Below are 9,372 nucleotides of genomic sequence, written 5' to 3'. Positions count from 1 at the left end.
TTGGGTGGGTGCCAAGTCGGGGCCCCCACATGGGAAGAGATGGCCACGCAGGGGAGGAGAAGCAGAGCCCCCAGCCCCAGGGACATAGAGCCCGGGGGTCCCATATGGGAAAGCCACTGCTGAAGCTTGGCTAGCTTGTTTTATTCTTTTAAATGCCTGGAGCTCCTTGATTTCCATTTGCATTTCTTTTTCTTTTTTTTTTTTTTTTTTTTAATGACAATAAAATATCCTTAAAAACTCCATAACCGGCTGGGAAGGTCTTCCTCTGTTGACGCGCCCCGTGAAATCCACAGACTGGCCGTGCCGTGTGTCGGTCCCTCCAGCCGTGGGAGCAGGACCCCCGGCCGCTGGGGTTCCCGGGGGGTGAGGTGCGCTGCAGGCGCGAGGGGTCACGTGACGCCTTGTGGGGCGCAGGGGGAGCATCCTGACCTGGCCAAGGGCACCGCAAGAGGCACCTATTGGGTGTGTATTAGCACGGGCTGCTAGCAAAGCACGACGGTCCCGTGGTGTGGACAACGTGCACTGATGTTTCCACGATTCTGGAAGCTAGCAGGCAGACCCGGGTGTCATGGGGCTGGTGGCCCCTCAGCATGTAGACGCCGTGTCCTCACACATCCGGCCCGCTATGCGTGTCTGTGCCCCGACCTCCTCTTACCAGGGGAGGAGTGAGTCCATGGTGAGGACCGGTCACACTGGATCAGGACTCACCCTAGTGACCTCGCTTTAACCTATTACCTCTCGAAAGACCCCATCTCCCAATACAGTCACATTCTGGGGTCCTGGCGGTCAGGGCTCAAGATTTGAATTTGGGGAACGCGTTTCAGGAGAGTTGGGTCCAGGTGGGAGCACCAGTGAAGGCCAGGTCGGGTGAGGCCCGGGGGGACAGCACTGTCCCAGGTAAGCGAAGCTGGACACCAGCCCAAGGGGTCAGGACACTCAGTCGGGGGGAGGCCCAGCGAGAACACCACCACCCGGGGGTGGGGGTGGGGGTGGGGGTGGGGGGCAGAAAAGACCAAGTTCTACAGGAAGAATGCCAAGTGGGGGCGGGCAGTCCATTGGCGTCAGGGGGCCATGGGGTCCCTGGCCAGCAGCGATGGAGTCGGGATTCTGTCCTTGCAGTGCCTGGGGGTCTCGGGTCCTGGAGGTGCCCCGGGTTGTAGGAGACACGTGCACCTCGAGGGCAGAGGCGGGACCACACCTGCCAGCCCTTCCCAGTAAGGGCCCTGGGAAGGGAGGCCAGCCCGAGGGGCTGCGGTCTTCTGGGGACGCAGTGGGAGAGGGGAGTGGGCTCTGAGTGTGCAGGTCAACAGCCCAGGCCGAGGCCCAGGGCGGGCAGAGAGTCGTGGCCAGCGCGGCCACGGTGCCTCAGGACCGCTCAGGGAGCACCTCCCACCTCCCCGTGGGCAGGGGCTGCCTCACCAGTGGGGGCCGCACCAAATACAGGGCGGCCGTGGGGAGAACGCCCCGGCCCCCAGGGGTCCTGGGGGCTCCAGGCGACCACACCATCCACACGGCTTGCCCAGCACCCCCTCCCTCTCGGTCCCCAGGCCGGGGCCCCCGCTCCATCCCCTGGACCAGAGATCGGTCTCCATCCTTCCCACCCTCCCACCGGAACGCCGGGGTCTTCGGCAGCTGGTTGACCCCATGGCCTCCGCGGGAACACGGGGCATGACCGGACCCTCCGCTCTCAGGGCAGGAACGCCGGCTCTTTGAGAGCAATCTCCCAGCAGGCCCTGAGGCCCCCGCCTGTGGCCTTCCAATAACGCCATACACGTGGGCCCCCCCTCCACGTTCCCCCGGGGACCCACACACACCTACGTGCCTCCCCATGCAACCCCTCAGACCCCCTAAGGTCCTGCGGGCTGCTCCTGGGTGAGCCCTGAGGTCGGCCTCCTGCTGCCTGCCGCTCCTCAGGGGCCCCCTCCCCTGGGCTTCCGCTCAGACACAGGCCTGTGCGCATCTCCCTTTGCCCGTGTTCACACCTCCACCTGTACCTCACACACACACGGACCAGCGGGCCGGCCTCGCTCCTGCTCCTGGGACCCACCTGGTCCCGCCCTCCTCCCACTCGCACTGGGAGGGAACCAGCCGGCGCCTGAACCCTGTCCCCACGGGGGGCCCAAGACGCACAGACGTCAGCGTGGGTGGCGGCGGGAAGGGGAGGATGCGACTGTGTCCCCACATTGCGTGTGTTGGAATCCTAGCTCTAAGTGTCATGGTGTTAGGAGGCGGGGCTTTGGGGCACCAGAGGTCGTCAGGGTGGAGCCCCCACGACTGGGGTTAGCGCCCTTATGAAAAAGCGAGCTGCCTCCCCGCTTCCGGCACGTGAAGGGGCAGAGAGAAGACGCCGTCCGTGAGCCAGGCAGCGGGGACCCCCCAGACGCCACGCCTGCTGGTACCCGATGTGGGCATCCAGCCTCCACACCCGTGAGGAGTGTCTGCGGTCTCTGTCGGGCCAGCCAGACGGCCGGACAGGAGCCACCTGGACGGGCGGACCTGGAGGAACGGGGTCCCCCAGGCCCCCTGGCCCAACCCCCTACCCCCGGGACCCGGGTCGGCCGGCCATCAGCGGGGTACAGGGCCACGAGACCGCCCCCAGGGGCTGCTGAAGCCCCAGCCTGCCTGGGGCAGGCACATCAGCCCCGGGCTCCCGGACCACACGCAGCAGGCAGTGGACTATTAGAGGCCCCCCAGATGGCGGCTCGGTCACTGCACAGGGGAGGGCCCCCTACACCCCCTACACCCCACGCTCAGACACTGCCCGGGGAACCAGGGCATCTGAGTCTGCAGGGAGCTGGGCCGGCAGAGACACGCCCAGAGCCTCAGAGGCGTCCGAGCCCCGCCCACCCCGCTGCCTGAGCTGCCGCACCCGGCGCCCCATCCGCAGGCACTCGGGTGCTGAGCGCCCGGTCCCTCGGGCTGCCTCGGACCCCACGTCTCGGCTCACACTGCCCCCTCCCCTCTGCACCCAGCCAAGCCCAGCCCCTTCCTTCAGCCCTTAGTAGCTCTGTGCCTCGGGCCCTGCACATCGTCCCTGCCCCCGCCCCCGCCTATGCCGGCCCCTCCCCCATCATCCACGGGCATCCCTGAAGCGCCTGCCGTCCAGGCAGCGAGGCCCACTCGGCCGTGGTGGATGTGGGCTGGGTGAGCCCCACCTGGCCATCCCCAGGCTCTGCTCAAATGCAGGCTGCAGAGGGCCGGGCCAGGGGGAAAGGACCAGGTGGGGAAGGCGGCTTGCCCACAGCAGGATGTGGCCTCCGGCCACACAGAGACGGGCGGGCCGCTGGCTCCAGGCTCCTAGAGTGTGTCCGCATCCTGCCCCCACCCCTCGGGGCCCTGCGGTCCTGAGACAAGGACTCTCACTAGCCCAGCGGCCCCTGCCTTGGCCAAAGGACTGTGCGTAGGGGCCACCGTTGCCCGGTTCCTCTGACTGGCAACAGCGTGTTCCAGAACACTCCTGCTCCTGTGGATCCCAGACCAGAGAAGCCCGGACAAACTGCAGCACACACAGCAGTGCTGGACCAGAAAGCCAAGGAGGCCGCGGGCCTGGCCCCCGGGGGCTGTTTTCTTACGGCACGTCTGGGCAGAAGCTGACCGATACCCAGTGGCCGTCAAAATGCTAACACGTGAAGAAAACTCACAAACAGGCGCGAAAGGTGGGAACAGCCACACGGTCTGACACGCACACGGTGCTTTGACTTTGCAGTTTTCGGAGACGATGGGTCAGGCTTCCCACAAGTGACAGAACCAGGAGGACGTAGACAGTGGAGGCGAGACATGGGCACAGCTACAAAGACGGAGAAGCAGAGCTAGAGACACGCAAAGCGGGAGTCTTTCGAGGAACTGGCTCTTGAGCGGTGGGGGGTCGGCCCGGGGGCCAGAAGCTCAGCCAGGACGTAATGCTGCAGTCTTGGGGCAGAATTCGTGTTCTCCAGGAAACCTCAGGTTTTGTTCTTCAGTCCTTCGACTGGTTGTGTGAGGCCCACCCACGCGAAGGAGGATAATCTCCCTTCCTTACAGTCCCCGGAGTTACCTGCACAGGTGGCCTGCTGTCTGAACAGCCCAGCTGAGGGAGCACGCAAGACCAACAGCCACAGGGACCTCCTGTTACATCGTGCTCACAGTGCAAGACGAGGGGTCACTGCCACGGTCCTACCAGTGGCAAAGCTGATGCCTTGGTGAGCCTACAGCCCCCTGCCTACAGGGAGGACGCACCCGTGCCTTCTAACCCCAAAGCTCTTGTTCTGTCCACTGTCCACACTCCCTCCTGCAGAGACTCTAGAACATCCTCCAGACCCAAGCCCTGCCTTTGGGGACAGGTCACAGGAGACGGTCCCTCCAGCCCAGAGATGTGCAGAGAGCACAGGAGCCCTGGAAGGTGTGTGAACATGCCCTCCCTTTACCTGCTGGAGAACGATTTAGCACAGGGTGACCAGGCCGTCACCGCCAGACAGCCAGCACACCGTGCTAAATGAGACAGACGTGGCCTCTGACCACAAGGGAGTTCCAGGCCGGACTAAGGCACACATCGCGTAAGCCATTCCACAAACAAGTAAGGACCGCTGTAGGAAGTGCTGACAGTGGAAAGCATCGAGGGGCCTGAGGTCCCGCAACAGCAAAGCCCGATCTGTGGGGGAGGGGAAGCTTCACCCCGTAGCACAGCGCTGCAGGAACCGCGTGGCCACCTGGGGCCCACTGCTCGGCACCCGGTCTCCTGCCCGCCCAGGCCGCGGAGCCTCCTGCACCCGGGATGAGTGGGGCCACGTGGGAGAACACACTGGTGCCACATTAAGGGACGGTGTCCAAAACATGCTGTGATCGTGACCCCCATGTGGACATGTAACGGACACCTTTCAACGATTTCTATCTAACTCGTTGTATGTAGTTGAACGAAGAATGCCAAAAAGAGTTTCTAAAGAGCTGCATTTCCAACGTACCTGGCTTTTTCCATGGAGGCAGGGGAGAATCCACTCTCCTCCGAAAAGAGAGAAGTTAATTGTAAAACAGCTCAAAGGCCACGACAACCTCAGGGTCCGCATGGAGTCAGATTCCCTGGAAAGGCACACAAGACGATACTTTTATTTCCACTGGAGACGTGAGAAGTCATCCTTTTCTTTTTAGAGGGAGAGAGTGTGCAGGGGGAGGGACAGAGACAGAGACAGAGAGGATCCCAAGCAGGCCCCACACTCAGCACAGAGCCCCAGGCAGGGCTCGATCCCGGGACCCGCCATCAGACCTGAGCCGAAAGTAAGAGTCAGGCACTCATCCCAGTGAGCCGTCCAGGCGCCCCCTGTAAGGAGTGATCTTTTGGTGCATTTCAAAGTCTTGCAAAATATTTCCTGTAAACAAATTTCGCTCTCAGAGTATCCAGAATGTGCAGGGCACTCCGGCAAATCAATTGGGAAAATCGCACAATTCGGTAGAGAAACGGACACGAGAATTGAACAGATGTTTCACAGAGGCTATCCAAATAGCCCTCAAACATACAGAAAGGACGCTGCGCTCCACCCGTCACAGGGAAGTGAAAATTTCTGAAAAGCCACAGGAGAGAAAGTGGTTCTGATTCCAACGGCGGTCGGTGCGGTGCCTTGTCTCAGACTAAACCTTTGCAGGCACAAGTATAAAGTGGAAAAACTGCCCGGCAGACAGTGATTTGAAGGCATCAGAGGACAAGCAGACACAGGCAGACACGGGGAAGACTGCCCTGGAGAGATTGGTCTGAGGGCAAAGCCCAGTCCTTGCCACAGCTGCAGCTAGAATGCAGGGGAGCGGGCACCCGTCCAGGCACAGGGGCAGGTCGTGGGGTTCGGGGCCCCACCTCAGACAGGTGCAGCCAGAATGCAGGGGAGCGGGCTGCCGTCCAGGCACAGGGGCAGGTCGTGGGGTTCGGGGCCCCACCTCAGACAGGTGCAGCCAGAATGCAGGGGAGCGGGCTGCCGTCCAGGCACAGGGGCAGGTCGTGGGGCTCGGGGCCCCACCTCAGACAGGTGCAGCCAGAATGCAGGGGAGCGGGCTGCCGTCCAGGCACAGGGGCAGGTCGTGGGGTTCGGGGCCCCACCTCAGACAGGTGCAGCCAGAATGCAGGGGAGCGGGCACCCGTCCAGGCACAGGGGCAGGTCGTGGGGTTCGGGGCCCCACCTCAGACAGGTGCAGCCAGAATGCAGGGGAGCGGGCTGCCGTCCAGGCACAGGGGCAGGTCGTGGGGTTCGGGGCCCCACCTCAGACAGGTGCAGCCAGAATGCAGGGGAGCGGGCTGCCGTCCAGGCACAGGGGCAGGTCGTGGGGTTCGGGGCCCCACCTCAGACAGGTGCAGCCAGAATGCAGGGGAGCGGGCTGCCGTCCAGGCACAGGGGCAGGTCGTGGGGTTCAAGGTCCTCCCTCAGTCAGTGCAGACCAGCGACGAGGCCAGGGTGCTGCGTCACGACCTTTATACAACGTGTGTCGGGCCGACCTGCAGACTGAAATCAGCCAGGTGGGGACAGAAATCGTAATGCACTGAACGTACCAAGGTAAGTGTTGTGTGGGAAGACGTTTCAGCCACGTAAGAACACACACAACGTGTGTATGGAAGGGTAACATGTGTGTGCCACCTGCTCATAACATATGTATGGTGTTAGATTACAGTACAAATGTTTTTCCTGTGAGCAGTGCGGTCAAACAGTTTGGAGATGGTCCTGGCCAATGCTGTGTGACAACGGACGAAAACGAGCTGCTGAGACTGAAAGGACAGATGTAAAACTGTCACTAATGCAGACGACACAAGCACGTACGATGAAAAGGCGGCGGAATCCGCACAGCCCTTAGAACCAGCAAGAACAGCAGCAGGGGCTCCAAACAAACCCAGGAAGCAGTCGTGTTCCGCGGTGTCAGCAGAAACCTGCTAAGAACGCGTCATCGAAAACGAGGCACGATTCACAGCAACCCAAGGACTTTCCGAAGAAAGAAAGCCCAAGAAACGGCAACTCCGGCAACGGACCTGAAAGGGCTCCGAGCGTCTGGAGAAAACCGCCTTCGGGGGCGGGCCGGCACCGTGGACGCCACGCTACGCCTGCCCGCCCTGCCCACACTGCCCCCGCACCCAGCCCTCCACCGTCAGCAGGGCCTTCCAAGGGCTGGGCGGGGGTCACCTTCCCCCTGCTTCCCCAGCACGCACCCGGGCACACACCCACGGTCCAGAAGCAGCAGCGGGGTCGCCTGTCTCCTGTCTGCAGGCAGGACGCAGGCAGAGGCCAGAGCGGGGCAGCCTGGCGGGTGGGGGCAGCCGTGTGGCAGGGCCGTAGCCCCAGACAAACATGTACACTCAGAGCTGAGCCCCCCCGGTGGGAACTGGGGAGAGATGAGAGCCTTTCTCTCTGACACCAAGGGACCCCAAGGGCGGCCCAGCACCAGCAGCACGTCTTGTGATGTCAGGGTAGAGCCAGGACACTGGCTGGGCACTGAAGCCCCGCCCCAAATGCCCACAGCCTGGGGTGAATGAGTAGGGGCTGGGGGGGGGGGGGGCGGTCTGGCAGCAGAGCCCCGAGTCCAGCACTCACACGTGTGCGGGCCCCAGGGCTGGCACCACCTGCCCTGGGCCCGCAGGGGCAGTAGGCTCCTGGGGGTGCTCTGCCAGCCCTGTGGTTTCTCTCAGAAGCACAGGCCCTTCCAAGGAACTGGGCACTCCCCCTCTGCCTCCCACGATTCATGTAGGGGCGCAGGGGCCCTGTCTTCCCCGGGCTCATGTTCAGGCCCTCCGGGGCCCTGGCTCTGCCCCCTGCAGCAGCCTCTCTGGGTCTCCCAAATGAGCCTGGATGTCTCCCTGAGGGCACCAGTCCTGACAGAGCCACCTTCACGCAGCCTTCCTGCGGGGACTGTGGGCCACAGGGTGGGATCCTGATCTCTCTCTCTCTCTCTCTCTGTCTCTCTCTCTCTCTCTCTCCAAGACAGTGCAGTGTCTCCCAGGAGCCTACTCTGACCAGCTGGGCTGGCAGGCTCCCACGGCCTCCCTTACTTGTGCGCTCAGGGTGCCTTCGGGGTTTGGGGACACACGGCCTGCAGGAAACGACCACAGGGTGAAGGTAAAGCCCAGACCCAGCCTGTCACGGCCCCGCACACATCAGTGCTGTGTCAGCAGTGGGCCAGCTGCCCCAGCAGCCCAGAATCAGAGGCCACCAAAGCCACGCTGTGGTCTCACATCCTCAGCGGGCACCGCAGAACAGATCTACGGCACAGTCCACCCTAGGCTCCAGAGGCTGCCGAGGTCTCGCAGAGCCACCGGCCCACTTCACAGCCATGTCCAGCCTCCACCCCAGGTCCCCGCTGGTCCTCAGGGGCCATGCCCAGCGGGTACCACCCCAGGAAGAGCCCGGCTGCGGGACAGTAGCACAGGAGCAAGCGTGCGGGCAATGCGGGAGGTCACCTGCCGGCAGGGAGCCCAGGGTGGCCAGTGGGGGACCAGGGCCTGCTGTCCCCAGATGGACATGGCCCCCGCTCACTCCCCCCCGGAGCTTCTCCCACTGGACCGGCCCCCAGCCCGCTCCTCCGAGCCGTGGGACACAGGAACAAGGGTGGCACGCCACCGGGAAGCCCTGCATCCACGCCTCGGGCACGTGGCCACGCGGGCCTCAACTGCTCGATCACAGAACGGGGCGACCCTTTCCTTGAAGGTCTGCCTCTAGAGCAGCGGTGCTGGCGCCCAGCGCTCCCCACTTCCTGGGGCCTCACGGCGCCCACCAGAGGGTTGCCGCACGGCAAGTCGACATCTCCCACATCGAGGGAGACAGGCCACAAGCTGGGCAGCAGGGGCTGCGGAGAGGAGCACGCTTCTGCCATGGCGCAGGGGCCTCACCAGCGACCCCGATGGTGCGAGACGGACTTCCCAAGAACATAAAGGGAACTTCCAGGCTGCTGAGGCCCCTGGGGGTTCCCACCCCATTTTTAGCCAGAGCACTGAGGCAGAGCTCTCCTCCCCCAGGCCCTATTGTCTGATCGCAAATGTAACACCCACAGTTACTAATGATTCACCTCATCTGTCCGGGAGCCTGTCCAGGAAGCTGCCGAGGCCAGGACGGGCCCCTGACGCAGGAGCGGCCGCCTCAGGTATCCCAGCCGCTGGCACTGGCCCAAACGCAGCAACGGCAGGCGAGTCCGGACCGCTGCCCACCCAGCAGGGACAGAGCCTCCCGACCGCTGCTCCTCTGCCAGCCATCCCTTCCCCGCACAGGGACACACGGGAGCCAGAGACTGCCCAGGACCAACTCGAGGAAGACAAGGGGCTGAGAACCTCAGGCACAACAGGCCTAGGGCAGCACCCAAGCCTGACAGGGTCAAGGACCACGCAGAGGGCGTGGACAGTGGCCTGGGTGTGGATCTTCCTGCAACGAACCAGGGCAG

At 63.4% G+C, this 9,372-nt stretch overlaps 1 protein-coding gene across 1 annotated transcript in view; it reads left to right on the top strand.

Moving 5' to 3' along the window:
• LOC122222684 overlaps positions 1-9,372 on the top strand; it is a 171,637-nt gene that overhangs the window by 140,540 nt on the left and 21,725 nt on the right. The gene's annotated exons all lie outside the window — the stretch shown is intronic.

The sequence above is a fragment of the Panthera leo genome, chromosome B3, assembly GCF_018350215.1.
Source record: "Panthera leo isolate Ple1 chromosome B3, P.leo_Ple1_pat1.1, whole genome shotgun sequence".
NCBI classification, from domain to species: domain Eukaryota; kingdom Metazoa; phylum Chordata; class Mammalia; order Carnivora; family Felidae; genus Panthera; species Panthera leo.
Note: the sequence above shows the minus strand (reverse complement) of the source record. Positions and strands in the feature narration are given on the sequence as shown.